At 39.8% G+C, this 17589-nt stretch overlaps 1 long non-coding RNA gene across 2 annotated transcripts in view; it reads left to right on the top strand.

Annotated features, from left to right (window-relative positions):
- The first annotated feature begins 1429 nt into the window (after window positions 1-1429).
- Window positions 1430-17589, top strand: part of LOC147915964 (uncharacterized) — a 39158-nt gene continuing 22998 nt past the window's right edge. For both annotated transcript variants that reach the window (XR_015553649.1, XR_015553648.1), the window contains exon 1: window positions 1430-1489. This is a non-coding gene — a long non-coding RNA (uncharacterized LOC147915964). The remainder of the gene's footprint in view (window positions 1490-17589) is intronic.

Genomic DNA, 17589 nt, shown 5'->3' with positions numbered 1-17589 from the left:
AGATTCTTTGACCCCTTGTCTCGCTCTTCTCCTTCTGGGACACCTATAACACGGATGTTAGTGTGCTTGATGTTGTCCCAGAGGTCCCTTAGACTGTCCTCAGTCTTTTTAATTCTTTTCTCTTTTACCTGTTCACCTCGGGTAATTTCTTCTAGTCTTTCGTCCAGCTCACAGATCCGTTCTTCTGTATCCTCTACTCTGCTTTTGAGTCCCTCTAATGAATTTTTCATTTCCAGTATTGTATTCTTCATTTCTGATTGGTTCTTTTTTATATCTTCCATTTCTTTGTTGACATTCTCACTGAGTTCATCTATTCTTCTCCCCAGATCAGTGAGCATCCTTAACACTCTTAGCTTGAACTCTCTGTCAGGTAGGTTGCTCATTTCTGTTTCACTTAGTTCCTTTTCTGGGGTTTTGTCCTGTTCCCTTACTTGGAATGTATTCTTTTGCCTCTTCATTTTGCCTCTTTCCCTGTGCTTGTGTCTATGTATTAGGTAGGTCAGCTACGTCTCCTGCTCTTGGATAGGTGACCTTATGTAAGTGACGGCTTAGGAGGCTTCCAGTGTGCTTCCCTCAGTTCTCAATGTTCCAGGGGTGACCCCTATGTGGGCTATGTGTATCCTTCTGCTGTGGCCTGTTTGCTCTCCCTGTAGGTGCCCAGGGAGGCTGAGTTATGCTCCTGGCCAGCTGTTGTAATGCTCAGCTGCTTGTAGTTGTTGTGGGCCCTTCGGTCTCTTTATCAGGTGTGGGGAGTCCCAGTACAGTTGGCTGCAAGTTCTAATACCACATTTGTGTTGCAGTATTTCTTTTAAGTGAGTAGGCCCCCACCGTGGCAGGTTGTTAGGCTCAGGGCCTTACAATTGCTGTAAGCCTCTAGCCTATTAGGTCTCTTGTCAGCTCTCTGAGGATTGCAGCTGGGTGGGGCTGGCCTCAGGCACAGGAGCACCCAACTGTTTCAGGTTTTGGAAGGTGGAGCAAACCTCCTATGTGGGTCTTTGAGAAGGACAAGTCTTCTGCGGCTGAGAAGCCCTGCCGCCCACAGGTCCACACACACAGTCAACACAGTCCTGCCCCGTGTGAGCGCCCCGACCTCCCCAGGCGGACCCAGTCTCTCCACGGCGGGAGCCCCACACACTCCGCCACCGCCCCACACGCTCCACCCGCTCCTTGTGCACACCCTGCCCCGCTCAAGTCGGCTCAGTTGCCAGGCTGCAGAGAATCCAGTCACCAATCTATGCAGGCCCACAAGTTGCCTGAGGGCTTGCTGTTGGGTGGGGCCAGTCTCTAGGGTGGGCTGCCTGCCCTGGCTGAGCTGGATTAAATCGGTGCTCTAGCGGGTGGAGCAGACCCTGGGCTAGCAGGCCTCAGGGAGAACTCCAATGGTGTCTGTGTCAGCACGCCCACACCAGGCCACAACAATGGCTGCCGCCAATGTCTCAGTCCCTGGAGAGGTCTCACCCCTCACCAAGATACACTCAGGGCCTATTAGGTGAGTCTCTTGTCACCAGAGCACTGTACACCTTTCTTTCTGGTGATTTTAGGGTGCTTCCTGAAACGGGTGAGTTTGCACGCGGGCCCTTTAAGAACCAGTTTTAGTTTCTTTGTGAACCGGGTTTTCTGGGGGTGCTCCCCAGTGTTTTAGTAGCAGGCACAGTCAGATATTATGCCGCTGGTCTCGATTGTGCTGGGTCCACAATATGCCCACGGCGGGGGCGCTCTCTGGCTCAGGACCCCGCGCCTCCAGGGAGGCTGCGTACCTGTGAGCTGCTCCCGGCGGCCATGAAGCTGGCGGCTTGTGAAGGCGGCGTTTTTCTCTCCAGAAGGGAGTCTCTGCCTCTTCTACCTCAATTAGGATTGTCCTTTGTTGCAAGAGTTCCTCTCATCCAGTTTTCAGTTCTGTCTCAGGGGTAATTTTTCCACGAGTAGTTGTAAATTGGCTGTGTCCACGGGAGGATGTGAGTTCCGAGTCTGCTTACGCCGCCATCTTGACTCCGATATCTGAGCACCTTTTCATGTACCTGTTGGCCATTTGTTTGTCTTCTTTGGAAAAATTTCTATTCAATCCTCTGCCAATGTTTTAATTGGATTGTTCATTTTTTTTGCTATTGAGTTGTATGAGTTCCTTGTATATTTTAGATATTAACTCCTTATCAGATATATGGTTTGCAAATATTTTCTCCATTCCGTAGGTTGCCTTTTCATTTTGCTGATAGTTTCTTTTGCTGTGCCGAAGCTTTTTGGTTTGATGTAGTCTCATTTGTTCATTTTTGCTTTCATTGTGCTTTTAGTGTCATATCCAAAAAGTCATTGCCAAGACCAATGTCAAGGAGATTTTTCCCTGTTTTATTCTTGTAGTTTTATAGTTTCATGTCTTATATTTAAGTCTTTAATCCATTTCAAGTTAATTTTTGTGAGAGGTGTAAGATAGAGGTTCAATTTCATTTTTTTCATGTGAGTATCCAGTTTATCCGACACCATTTATTGAAGAGACTATCTTTTCCCCATTGAGTATTCTTGGCTCCTTTGTCAAATATTAGTTGACTGTATATGTAGGGGTTTATTTCTGGGCTCTTCATTATATTCCCTTGGTCTATGTGTCTGTTTTTATGCCAGTACCATACTGTTTTGATTACTATAGCTTTGTAATAAGTTTAAAATTACGTATCGTGATGCCTCCAGCTACGTTTTTTCCTTAGTATTGCTTTGGCTATTTGGGGTCTTTTGTGGTTCCATATAAATTTTAAGATTATTTTTTCTATTTCTGTGAAAAATGCCAATGGAATTTCAATTGGGGTTACATTGAATCTGTAGATCACTTTGGGTAGTATGGGCATTTTAATAATATTTATTCTTCTAATCTATGAACATGGATGTCTTTCCATTTATCTGTGTCTTCTTCAGGTTCTTTCAACAATGTGTTATAGTTTTCAGTGTACGGATTTCACTTCCTTTGTTAAATTTGTTCCTAAATATTTTATTGTTTTTGATGCTATTGTAAATGAGATTGTTTTCTTAAATTTCTGTTTCAGATCATCTTTGTTAGTGTATAAAAACATAACTTATTTTTGTATGTTGATTTTGTATCCTACAACTTTACTGAATTTGTTTATTAGTTCTAAGAGGTTTTTGGCGGAGTCTTTAGGGTTTTCTATGTATAAGATCATATCATCTTCAAACAGACACAATTTTGCTTCTTCCTTTCTGATTTGGATGCCTTTTATTTCTTTTTCTTGCCGGATTGCTCTGGCTAGGACTTCCAGTACTATGTTGAACAGAGTGTTGAGAGTCGGCACCCTTGTCTTATTCCTGATCTCAGAGAAAAAGCTTTCAGCCTTTCACCATTGAGTATGATGTTAGCTGTGGGCTTGTTCATATGTGGCCTGTATTATGTTGAGGTATGTTCCTTCTATATCCAATTTTTTGAGAGTTTTTATCACAAACGGATGTTAAATTTTGTGAAATGCATTTTTTGCATTTATTGAGATGATCTTTTTTTTTTTGGCTTTCATTCTATTAATGTGGTAAATCACATTTATTGATTTGCATACGTTAAACCATACTTGCATCCCAGGGATAAATCCCACTTGATCATGGTGTACGATTCTCTTAATTTTAAAAAATTTTTTTATTGTGGTAAAATATAAATAACATAAAATTTACTATTTTAACCATTTTAAGTGTACAATTCAGTGGCATTAAGCACATTCATATTGTTGTGCAACCATCACCACTATCCATCTCCAGAACTTTTTCATCATCCCAAACTGAAACTCTGTACTCATTATGTAATAACTCTCCATTCCCTCCTTCTCCTAGCTGCAGGTAATCACTATTCTATTTTCTGTCTCTATAAAGTTGACTAATCTAGGTACCTCACATAAATGGAATCATACAATATTTGTCCTTTTGTTTTGGCTTATTTCACCTTGCGTAATGTCTTCAAAGTTTATCCATGTTGTAGTGTGTATCAGAATTATGTATCAGGGGTATGAAAGCCCAGCTCCCTTGTCTCAATCTGGGACAAATTCTGAGGTATAACTAACATTCCAGAGTTCCCCTGTAGGATCAGGCTGAAGCCACCCTCAGCAGGACTTTGCCTGAAGTTGCACCTTTGCTTGGCTTCTTCCCCTTTCTTATCCTGCCGCTCACATTCCCATATTATTTCTCCAGGGAGCACTTTCTCAATAAATCACTTGCACTGGAATCCTCGACTCAGGGTTTCCTTCAAGGGAACCCAACCTAAGACATCAAGAAACAACTCGTATCCAGAATATATATATATATGTCCTTAAAAAAAATGGGAAAATGCGACTCTCTAATAGGAAAAAGGGCAAAAGACTTGAACAGATACTTCATAAAAGAGCATATCCAAATGATCAATAAACATATGAAAAGGTACTCCACTTCTTTAGTCATCAAGGAATGGCAAATTGAAATCACAGTGGAATACCACTACACACCTACCTGAAAGACTAAAATGAAATTACCAAGTGTTAGTGAGGATGTGGTGTGGAGCAAACAGAGATCTCATGTTGCTGGTGGGAGTGTAAGTCGATATTTGGAAAACTGTTTGGCAGCATATACTAAAACCAAACATGCGTATCCTATAATGTGGTAATTCCACTCCTAAGTAATTATCCAACAGAAATGTATGTCTGTGTATACCAAAGACATGTGCTGGAATGTTCATGGCAGTACTGTTTGTAATAGCCCCAAACTGGGAACCACCCAAATGCCCATCAACAGTAAAATGGATAAATAAATAGAATACTATATAGCAACAAGAATGAATGATCTACACAGAACAATATAGATGATTCTCACAATATAATGTTGAGTGAAAGAAGCCAGACACAAATGAGTGCATATTGTATAAGTCCATTGGTATTAAGAACAAAAATAGTGAAACTAATCTTTACTCTTAGAAGTCAGATAGTGGTTAATTACCATGGGTGGTAGGGGTAGGGGTGACAGTAGCAGGAAGGAAGCACACGGGGAGCTTTTAGGGTACTAACAACATTCTATTTCTTGACCTGGGTACTGGTTATGCCTGTGTGTTCAGTTTGTGAAAATTCATTGAGCTGTACACTTTGATATGTGTATATAATTTGATATGTGCATATGTGTATATTTCCAGAAAAAGTTTTTTAAAAACACTGTATATAATTCAGAAGTAACTCCTGCTAGAATAATTGAATAAACTATTGTACAGCAACACAAAAGCATATTATAACCTGTAACAGAGAATGAGGAAGATCTCCATGAACCACTACGGACTGATTTCAGGATAAATTTGTTAGTGTAAAAAGCAAAGTGCAAAAGAGTATTTATCTTCATGTAAGGAAAAAGGGAAAATAAAATATATCTGTGTCTGCTTGTTTTTGGAAGAAGGAGGAGGGACAGAAAAGGAAAAGGGATTTGTTTAAATTTATCTGAATGATTAATCAATAAAATTTTTAAAAAGAAAAAAATAAGGGGGAACTTGACTCTTCAGATAATAAAAACATATTATATTTTAAAGCTACCATAATTAAAATTATGCATTTGGCCAGAAATGGAAGAACAGGGGAAGAAACAATTTCATATGCTGCTAATAGATGTAAATTGGTACAATTTTTCTGGAGTGCATTATGGCCATATAAATTAAAAGCCTTTAAAATGTGCATCCTTTTATTATCTGCAGATTACTCTTACATGATTCAAAGAGAGAGAGAGAGAAAACGAATGTGGAAAAGTCAATAATTGGTGAACCTAGTTGAAAAGTAAACAGGTGTTCTTTTTTACTATTCATGTAATTTTTCTGTTAATTTGAAATTTTTCAATACACGAAATTTTGTTTGTTAATGTGGATCTTTGTGACCAACAAGTTCTAGGAATTTATTCAGAGAACAAAAGATATGTACAATGAAGAATGCGGAAGGCTGCTCATAGCAGTGTTGTACATAATAATGAAAAACTAAAAACAACCTAAAGATTTAAGAGCAGAGTCCTGTGAATCATTGCGGTACGTGCATACAATTAAGTACTATGCAGTCGTTTGAAATCATCTTGGAGAGTGTATATATTGTCATGCAAAATTTTCATAAAATATTCTTTTGTCAGTTAGAACTCTTTGTTTGCAAGGAACAGAAAATGACCTGAGCTGGTGTGTCAGTTATCATGTGACGGTCTCTCTGCTTCAAACCCACCATAGTGGGTGTGCTTTGTAATGCTGGGGTTGGGACCCTCCAAGGATTTCTTCCAGATTCCTCCTCTAAGCTTTTAAGTTTTAATAGTCCCAACTATGCCCCTTTGTTCCATCCAGCCCTAATGGTAGTCTCTGCTTCCTGCCATTGCTACCTCCATGATACCTCAGTGTTTTCTTTTTGCCTTTTCAGTTCATGAATACCTAGTTAGCAATTCTTTATATCAAATTATTTCTGTAAAAATAACTGGTGTGGTTTCTGCCTCTTAGCAGCCCAAAAGAAGAATGTGTTATAAGGATTCAATGTGTCTTGTGGAATCTGAGGGCAGAAGTACCTCCAAAAGAGCATGGGATAATAAAATGGTTAGCAACCAGGAACCCAGGAAATGCCTTCTCATATCCTGTCCCCGCTTCTCTAATTCTCATTTCTCTGCCTAACAACTGTCTCTGCTACTCAGTTCACACATCAGGTTAGAGCTGTACTCCGGCTTTGAAGTTTTTAAATTTCCTTCACTCAAGACAGCAGCTCAGTCTGAATAAGAATATTATGGCCCCAATTTCAAATTCCTGGTAGAAAGAATCTGATGGACCCAGTTTGGGTCAGATCTCTACCTGTGGTCTGATCATCTGTGACCAAGGAATGAAGTCATGTAAGTGGACATATGGTTACCTGGGGCCCATCTTTAAGGAGGAGGAAGTTAAGCTAAGTCATTGTGAGATGAGCCAACACCCAAAAGAACTGAATACAATTGTTGAGTGGAAACAAAACAGAGCCATGTGTAATACAATCCCATTTCTGTAAAACAGAACACAACTATCTACAAATATATGTCTATTGCTAATACATATATTAGAAGAGTCTGGAAAGACTTTAGTGAACAGGAAAAAATATTTTTTATTTTTTAACTTTGTTATGAAATAATTTCAGACTTACAAAAGAGTTGCAAAAATAATACAAAAAATTCCTGTGTACCCTTAACTTGACTTCCCTAAATGTTAAATGTTACATAATAATGTTAAAATGATCAAAACCAAGAAAATAACACCAATAAATACCACTAACTAATCCACAGACCATATTCAAATTTTGCCAACTGTCCCACTAACGTCATCCTTTTCCTGGACTAGGATGAAACAATCCAGGATCACACTATACATTTAGTAATCATGTCTCCTTAGTCTCTTTAATCTAGGATAGTTTCTCAATCCTTCTGTCTTCTGTGACATTGACACTTTTTCTCTTTGCCATTAATAAGTATCTGCTGGGGAGATACTTTGACATTATGTAAAAATACCATTTCATACTTTAGCCCACCAATTTTAGCATCCATTAATGATTCTTGCCTGAAATGATTTTCACTACAGTGTTTGGCACATGGTGATTTTCTATTCTCGTCACTTCTTCAACATTTATTACTTATAGTTTTACCCTAACAAAGAGCTTTCCCTACTCCACCAATCACTTACTTATTCGATTTTTTATCTTATGGTCTTATGGATGTTGGTTTTATTCCATGGGTTATAATATATTACTATCATTATTTATTTTGTTGCTTAAATTGTCTTAGATTGGGCCATTGGGACTCCCTTCATACTGGTTCCTAGGTTCTTTCAACATGCCGCCATCATTCTTTTGACCACTTACTTTTTGACATTATCAGATGTTCCAGGCTTCTCTTGTTCTCTCCTTATTCTAGCCCTGTATCAGCCATTTCTCTCAGGAGCTTTGGTTTTTTTTTATTTTTTGGAAATTTGTATTTACAGAACAAAATGTGGGCGCTGGGTGTGTTTGTCACTACTGGGGTATCATTGCTTCTAGGCCCTCTCAGCAGAGAGAGCTAAGAAATATTTGTGTATAAATATATCTATTTATATATATGTATACACATGCACACACCTCTATTTCTACATTTCTATATTTATCCAAAACCATTAGTTCGTACTGATACTTTATTCCTCAGTTTTATTGAAGTATAACTGACAAATAAAATTGTATATATTTATAAATTGTTACCACAATTAAGTCAATTCACACATACATTACCTCACATAATTATCTTTTTGTGTATGTGTGATGAGAATACTTAAGATTTACTCATTTAGCAAATTTCAAGTATACAGTACAGTATTATTAGAGTCACTGTGTTGTACATTAGATCCCCAGAACTTATGCAAATAAAGGGAAACTGTTCTTCTTACCCTCTTCATTGACTGTATTCTCAGATTTTTTGCTCCAATGGTGTGCTGGAACTTTTCCACTAGACTCCCGGACTCCCACAAGTGTACTCTCATCTATGAGTGATTGTTAAAATTGATGTTCTATGGTGGGATGACAATAGAAAACTCCTATTCTGCCATCTTGTTCCTGATACTTTTTTTTTTTTTGGAGGAAGATTAGCCCTGACCTAACATCTGTTGCCAATTCTCCTCCTTTTTTGCTGAGGAAGATTGGCCCTGGGCTAACATCCATGCCCATCTTCCTCTACTTTATGTGGGACACCGCCACAGCATGGCTTGATAAGCAGTGTGTTGGTGCACGCCCAGGATCCAAACCTGTGAACCCCGGGCCGCTGAAGCAGAGCGCGCGCACTTAACTGCTGCGTCGGGCCGGCCTCCTGATACTTTTTATTCCAATCCAACGCCATAGGCGTCATTCTAGCCTTCCTCTTTTTCTTGTTTGTAATTCCTTCTTCTGATGCCGCAAACACTAATAGAATGAAGACTTATTGGGTACCTACTCTCTGTCAGAACTGTACTAAGTGCCTTACATACATATCTCTTTATTCTTCATGACAACCACGTGGTAGGTAATATTTTTACCTGCATTTTATAGAAGAAGAGAATGAGGTATCAAGAGATTAAGTAATATTACTAATTATTTATTAGGTGTTAGAGCCAAGATTTGGACCCAAGGAGTCTGACTCCAGAATTCGTGTTCTTGACCACTATGCATATCCTATTAATAAAACCTGAGGAAGCCAGCACAATGGAAACCAATCTCACCCATATATGTGGATATAATAGTCTAACCAGAGAGATTTAAAAAATTACACGTAAAATCTCAAATAATAAAACTAGAAGAAAATATAAGTAAATATTTATTCAGTCTCAGAATGAGAGAGAACTCTGTGACCTTACATGTGTCCACCCCCCAGCTGCATCAGTCACTTCAGGACATACCCCCTCTTTCAGCTGTAGCAGGAACCAGGTTAAAAAAAATGGTAGCTGTCTGTATTTTTTTCTCAGGGATCCTTCTTGGCTTGTCTGCCTTCCTCCCTGTTTGAACTCTGTCTGCATTGCCTTCTCTGTCAGACTGATCAGCTTTGAATTAGAGCTTCCTCTTCTCATTGTCCAGCCTGAATTTGGCATCCTGACCCTAGACTATTGGTCTTGGCACTACCGACCCAGTAACTCCATAGGAAACTGACCTGGTAATTATCATCTTGGCTCCATTTACCACAACCTCATGCCCACTTCCAGCCCAGGAACTCAGGGCTCTACCATGCCTCTCAGGCCCCATCTGTCCAAGACAGGAGTTTGTGGTCAAAAAGTAATAGAAAATGTAGATGCAAACAAACAAGAAAAGATGGATAGATGTGACTAAATAGCGAAGTATAAAACTTCTATTCTTCAAGACAACATACTATTCTATGATTCTATACACACTTATGTCTACACACATATAAAATAATTGATTTTTTTAATTGCTAACATTTCTTAGTATTTGCCCAATACTACTAATTTTTCTACAAATTGATGTTTTGAAAATTTTCAAACCTATAGAAAACTTTAAAGAATAGTACAATGAACACCCACATACCCTTTACCTACATTCAGCAATCAAGAATTGAATTTCCCACCAGATCTAAATATTTATTGTTTCTACCCCAAAATGTGCATGTGCGTTTTGAATCTTGTCACATGCCATATGTTTCAGGGGTCCCATGACCACCCTACATTTGGTGATTTGTTAGAAGGATTTATAAAATTCAATATCAGATTATACTCATGGCTGAGGTTTACTACAGCAAAGGGTACAGAGCAAAAGCAGCAGGAAAAAGATATGCATTGGGCAGAATCCAGAGAGATTAGATACAGGATTTCGAGTCCTTCCCCATCAAGGGCCACATAGGATGTACTTTCTCTCTAGCAGAAGACATGTGGAAAGTCTCCACTCGGGGGAGTTGGTTCAAGTCTCAGGGTCCAAGGCTTTTATGGACGTCTGGTTACTTAGGCACGTTCTGGTCCATGACTATTCATGGCAGCTGAAACTCAGGACCCTAACAATGAAACCGGTGCATATCAACAATCTTGATGTTCGTGCAAAGCCATTCTGACAAGCTGGTAACGCATAGCTCACGGCTCCAGGTATATACAACAAATTCATCAAAATTACCATAAAGAACCTTCCAAGGACCACATATCCAGTACTTGGCGATGGTCAATCGTAGGTCCAGGCTTCCTTGGAGATACACCAGGAGAGGGCCACCAGATCTACTGTATTAATTCTTCACACCATACCTTTGCTTATACTTTTCCTGACATTTGAATTGCCTTTCCCAGAAGCCTAGCCCAAGTTCCACATTCTCCCCAGCTCCTCTCCCCTGTGTAAGGCCTTCCTGGAGCAGGTGCTTCCTAGACATGTGCTCAGTGAAAGAACCTTGAAAGAAGCCTTCCCAGGCCTATTCAATACACTGATTTCTTCCTTTTCATTAAATTTTCCATTTATTTTACAATTAACTATATAATGCCTAGAGATATCTCTTGCATTACTATCTGATATTATTACTTAATTTTTCAAATTTATCTTTTATCCTTAACCAGATGTTAACAGATAATCATGTCTTAAGCCACTTTATATATATTCTGCTGCTCCTAGAACAGAGTATTGGCTGTAATATACACTTAATAAATATTGTTGATGCTGATTAATGGTTCAAAAAGTCCCCTCCTACAATTTAATTTTTAATTAATATATGAATAGTAGCGAGTGGATGATGCAGCTTTGGCTGGCACACATACTGCAAGGAGTTTGTAGTACTAAGTGACATAATAAAATTCAAGCCTTCCAGTCTTGTAAAAAAATAGTTAAAAAGAAAAGTGAATTTTTAAAGAATATGTGTTATAGAGAAGAAATACCTTCATTGTATTAACTATTAGAGACAGCATTGTGTGTATTATATGGCATTGATCAAAGATAACGGAGTATAGAACTCTAGAAGTGAAAGTAAAATGAGAAGTTCCTGCTGATGACTTAAAAAAAAATTGTTGAAGAAAATGAGACTGTTTCAACCCACCTAATGTGTGGATCTGAGGTTTAGGTGAAAGAAGTCATTGCAACACTGGAGGTCCACTAAGTTGGTTTATTGCTGCAAGCAGTGACACTAGACAAGAGAGACCTGTGCGTCCCATACATCTACATTGTACAGTCCTATTGCTTGGGTAGTTGCACAAGCCTCAAGGAGAGTGTTTATAACTAATTAGGATGGTGCTTCTCAAACTTTACGGGGCACCAGAAACATGTGGAGGGCTTGTAAAACACAGATTGCTGGCCCAGCTCCCAGAATTTTTGATTCACTAGGTCCAGGGTAGGGCCAAATGATTTGCATTTTAAACAAGCTCCCAGGTGATGTTGAAGCCGCACTTCGAGTATCAAGGTACTATACCATTCATGCACACACAACAGTATATATTTTCAGTACCCTAACTGCAATACTCAGCAACCAACTAGGTCCTAACTAGCAGAACTTAGACTTAATCATTCACCATTCCACCTTTATTTTGGTCTTATCCACCTACATGAGGCCACTATCTTTCATATATGAATAGTAGAATGTTTTTTTTCCTACACTAGCACTTCTCTTCAGAATATATTCAATAATAGAATTTCATGCCAGAAAGTTTCTAATAATTACATCAAAGTGTTTCTGTTAACACTTGAAATTGTAGCTGATTTGTCCATTTTAATCAACACTGCTATAAATTAGTCATCATAATATAATGGTCAGATACCATACCACAGTTTATTGTTGTTTGTTCTCTTTGTTCCTCTTTGAAGTTTCTTAGTAACTGAGAGAAGTGGAAAAATACTGGTGTCCACATTGCATGTGGTCAGTTTTTGACCGGGCACTTGGTGTCTGACAGACACTCTGTGGAGTGAGCTATTACCAGCAATCTGTTCATTCTACCCTCCAGTAGGCACAGCAAATAGGATGTGTTCCAAGTAGGCCGTAGGTCTCCTTGAGAGCTAAATACTACATATGGCATTTGTTGAATCATTTTATTGTCTACAAGACAGAGAGATATTTATCAGGAGCATCATTCATCTGGGAAATCCAGGAGCTTCTTACCTATAGACAGTGATTACATGTAAACAGGCTGTTTTTCCTAGTCCCAGATTCAATTAATTTCAATGATTAAGGAAATTTATTTTGGTTATGATATTCACTGCTATAGCATATTGGCACTATTTTTTCAGATCAATGTTAGCCCATATCTGCTTATAAAAACCTTCAGATTTCCACTTTAATGGTATCACTTGGGGGGAAAAATCCCAGAAAGTTCTTGTGCATCTACAGAAAAATAGAAGGTGGATCAAAGTTTATGTGCTACAAAATCTTAAGCTACAGAAGGCTTTAATTTTTCTTGTTTTTCATAGTATCCAATTTAACACACACAAGCCAAAGAAAAGCAGGGAAAGGAGAGCAGGAAGGAAGGGTGGGGGAGGCCATGGCAACTGTAATTTGGGGCAGTTCAGCTCCACCCCTTCTGTTGATAACAGTCCTCTCCCACCCACAAAGCGCAGAGCAAGTGACCCAGACTTAGACAGAGTATTCCAGCCAGAGGATTATCCAGGGATTCTTATTCAGAGCAGGTGACACAAATTGAGATAATCCAAGTCTTTCCCCATCAGGTGCTAGAGGGGCCCCTTGGCTCTGGGGTCATACGTAGAGTTAGAGGGAAGTGAAACTAAAGGGGCTTGTATGCTGGTGAAAAGTCTTATCAGAAATAGATACAGAGAAATCAACCTGTGAGAAAGAAACACAAAGCAGAGGGGCAGAGAGAGAGAGAGAGAGAGAGAGAGAATGAGAAGAGCTTTCAATAACATTTGAGTACTTGGATCCAGTGTGCCTATAATCAGATCCTTCCCTATTCTCCCCAGGACCATGATCCACTAAATTCTGCTCTTTGCTTAAATTAATTTGAGTAAGACTTCTGCCCCTTGACTAATAATAGCAAGGCATATTACATTTTATCCATTTCTGAGCCACAGCAACTATTTTTAAAATCAATCTCACTTCCATCCCTAGGAGGAAAAAAATTACTGTGGGAAATCAAATTAGATTTAAAATTTATTAGTTAAAGATGTCTGATATTTTGTCTGCAATTTTCTTGAAATACACTAGTTTGATGTACATGTGTGTGCAAATTAAACTACATCCCAGGGATGGTGATTTAACATTTTGAACAGCCTGATCAGTAGTCTACACCCCAGGCAGCGGTGATCAGTTAGCAGCGGAAGGACCCTAATCAGCGGTCCATCCCTCAAAAAAGGCTAGTGCAGCATGTCACATATCGCTATCTGAATCTGCACCATAAGAGATGTTTTTTAATAGTGAAATGAGCATTATTCAAAATATACTGTACAGGTACTTCCACTTAGCATAAATGGAGTATAAGAATCTGCCAGCCCAGAAGCTTAACGGCCTTTGAAGTAGCACCCAAAGTCTCTAGTTCTAACTTGTTTATTTCCGTGTCGCCCTTCTTAACACAGAATTCTTTCACTTGAGCTGATTGGAAGGTTAAACATCTGTTAGAATACAGATGTGTTGGCATCCACGTGAATCTTCCAGGCAAGGTAGCTTGTTAGAGAGCCAAGAACAAGAAGTATGAACTTCACTATCTTAAAGGAACCATTTGTAGTGACTATTTTCTTTTGGCCTGTTTGTTAATAATACATGTTTATATCGGTAGAAAATTTAAGTCTAAAACTAGGTTTCACTGTAATAAATCATGGTAAGAGTGTTGTAGGAGAGGAAGGGTGGCTCCTACCCACCTCTAATTTCTGGAAGCTACTGGTGTTTTGACTAGAAGAAGCCGACAACTACTGAGCGGACAAATTGGCTTAGGTCAGATCTCAATGGTGAGAAGCTGCTCCATGCCCTCTTATGACTTAGATTCTCAAACATTCCCTGGGTTTTTATCCACTTTGGTTTAATGACTCCTGCTTCTAGATTCATACTTCTATGATCTCTTCTTCCCGATCTAATCCAGTTTAGTTCCTGGGTATTAGTTTGTACGTTTGCCTGTAGTCCACCTCTGGTTTTAGACTTGGGCCAAACTCACACCCACATTTGAACACTGCACAGATCTATCCCTCCCCTTAAACCTGTTTTATTTTGCTTGAAAGGAAGTATTCATTTCTGTTTTGAATATGGAAAACCTTTATCACTGTACAGATCACTAGCAATAATCTGTCCATAATTAGAGTATCCTGAACTTTTACATAAAGGCAGAATTTATATTACTAAAAAAGTCTTTAATCTTAAATACTATTTCACCATGTAATTTCTTGGGCTTCAGCTTTAAGTACGTGTTCTTGAAGCAGAGACCTTTTTTCTCTGGAGTCAGGCTAATTTATTGTTATGGTAGTATCTTCTGCCCAGTTCTTAGCCACTCATTTTAGGAGACTGAAAAGAATGGAAAGGTAATTCAACCCCCACCAGGAAAACTACATTTGGGCTCTTCTCACCTACCAGAGGGTATTTCCAATGTCTTTGTATCGGACTGAAGAAAAACACATATGGACCCAACAAGAAATTAAACTGGAGCTGCCCCCAAGGGGGTGGGGAGGAAGGTTTGATTTTGGCGGAGACCTGTGTCCCACTTATACACAGTGTGTGGATCAGGGAGATGTTTGCATGGGGTCCCAGAAGAGAGTTGGATACTAGGTGCAGTGGCTTGGGAGGAGATTTGCCCAAGTCCAAGCTTGGCCTGGAGGGAGTGGATCCATCTGCTTTCAAAGGAACATTCCTGATTATGGAGCACTGAAGTGGTAACCACAATGGTCTTCCCTAAATGTTCTAGACTTTCTAATTCTGTCCGCCTCATTTCCAATATTACCCCAAGATTGTGGTAATATTTATTGCACAACTGTATCATGGAGCAAATTCACACCTATCACAAGTAAATCCACAATTAAACAAATCTAGATTAAGCCATTTATAAAATATTTAAGCCAACAATGACTTCTTGAGGATATTTTCTTTAACTACTATATAGTATGGGAGGCTGCATCTACATGAAGTAGATATATACTTTGTCTACATCAGAGATTTCTAACGAGCAGACTTGGTTCCAGCTGAGATATTGACTGCCCTCAGTCGTTGGGGCAGCTGGTCAGACCTGGCTGGCTGTCTTCAGCTGTAAAGAGCCTCTTCCTCTTGCCCCACTGTGCCGTACAAATACTGTATTATCATTTCTGTGCATGCCATTTGTGTTGAGAAGTGTTTGTTCATATGATTTGTAATAGTTGAGTGCAAAAGGCAACAATGTTCTTTAGCGGCATCTCTCCTAGTGACCACATAATTTTAAACGGTTGTTACATAAATTCAAGAAATACTTGATCATAGCAGAGACAGTCTAAAAGCAAGATTCAGCCTAGGAGATACCTAAGTTCCTATGAATCAGAGACCCAGTAGAGTTTCTAGACAGCACTTCTATCCAGAAGTAAAGGTATTTCAGGAAACAGTTATTTTTTCTAGTTCTAGAATCATAGAAAAGTGGAGATTAATAGCTGAACAGAAGTAAAATTCAGAAACTGAGAAGTAAAATTTAGGAATTGAGTTCAACCATCCTTCTCCCCCCCATGGAGATCAAACCTACCATAGAGTAACTGATTCACCCAGTAACTCTATCTGAAGTTCCTTCCTTCATTCCCACCTCTCGTTCAACAGAAGCGTCCTGATTCAGGAGGGTCAGGTTTCTGTATTCTGTTTCCCTATAATTAGAGAGGATGAAACAGTGTTAGGGTAGTGATTTTTCTACCCTGGCTGCACACTGAAATCACTTGGAGAATTTTCTTCCAACAATCTGACGCTTGCATCTTACCCTAAATCAGTAGTTCTTAAATGTGGTCCCCAGACCAGCAGCATCAGCATTACCTGGGAACTTGCTAGAGATGCAAATTATTGGGCCCACCTCAGATCTACTGAATCAGAAATTCTGAGGTTGGTGCCCAGTGATCTGTTTTAACAAGTCCGCCAGGTGATTTTTTTTTTTTTCTGGTGAGGAGATCAGCCCTGTGCTAACATCTGCCAATCCTCCTCTTTTTTTTTTTTTTTTTCTGAGGAAAACTGGCCCTGGGCTAACATCCGTGCTCATCTTCCTCCACTTTATATGGGACGCCGCCACAGCATGGCTTGACAAGCGGTGTATGGGTGCGCGCCCGGGATCCTAACCCGTGAACCCTGGGCCGCCACAGCGGAGCACGTGCACTTAACCGCTTGCGCCACCTGGCTGGCCCCACTGCCAGGTGATTTTGATGCACACTCAACTTTAAGAACACATGACCCAGACAAATTAAATCAGAGTCTCCGAGGTGAAGCCTGAGTAAATGTATCATCTCAGGTGATTCTGATGTACAGAGAGCCTTGCAATCACTACCTTTGGACAAAGGCCTAGGAATTCAGTAGAATTCCCAGTCTACCAAGTTGTCACTTCTCACATCTGACTGTGCTCTTCACTTTCTGATACCCACCTCAGGCCCCCGGGTAAGATTACCCCCTTACCCCCCAGGTAAGATTGCCAGTAACTCTCTAGCAGATTTTGGAGTTGACTTTTGCACTTACTACTGACCTTGGCTAGACTTCATATTTTAGATCCTTGCCTAAATTGGTTACTTATTTGTAAATACCTATGAGAGTGAAAGGCCAGGTCCCATAGTATTTGTTCTCTGAACCATCTTGTAAGAAATTCTCAGTAGAAATAGAAGAATTAATGCTCTTACATTTTAGAGCAGAAGCTCTTAATCTTGGGTGTATATTAGAATCACCTGTTAAAAACTCCTGCCACTCAGACTATATCTCAGACCAATTAAATCAGAATCTCTGGAGGGTAAGACCCAGAATTCAATTTTTTTTGTGTGTGTGTGAGGAAGATCAGCCCTGAGCTAACATCTGCCAATCTTCCTCTTTTGCTGAGGAAGACTGGCCCTGGGCTAACATCTGTGCCCATCTTCCTCCACTTTATATGGGACGCTGCCACAGCATGGCTTGACAAGCGGTGCATCAGTGTGCGCCAGGGATCCGAACCCGGGGCCGCCGCAGCGGAGCGTGGGCACTTAACCGTTACACCACCAGGCTGGCCCCCAGACATCAATATTTTTAAAGCTCAGATTCCAATTG

Source organism: Ceratotherium simum, chromosome 11, assembly GCF_057802395.1.
Source record: "Ceratotherium simum simum isolate JZ-2026a chromosome 11, ASM5780239v1, whole genome shotgun sequence".
Classification (NCBI taxonomy): Eukaryota; Metazoa; Chordata; class Mammalia; order Perissodactyla; family Rhinocerotidae; genus Ceratotherium; species Ceratotherium simum.
Note: the sequence above shows the minus strand (reverse complement) of the source record. Positions and strands in the feature narration are given on the sequence as shown.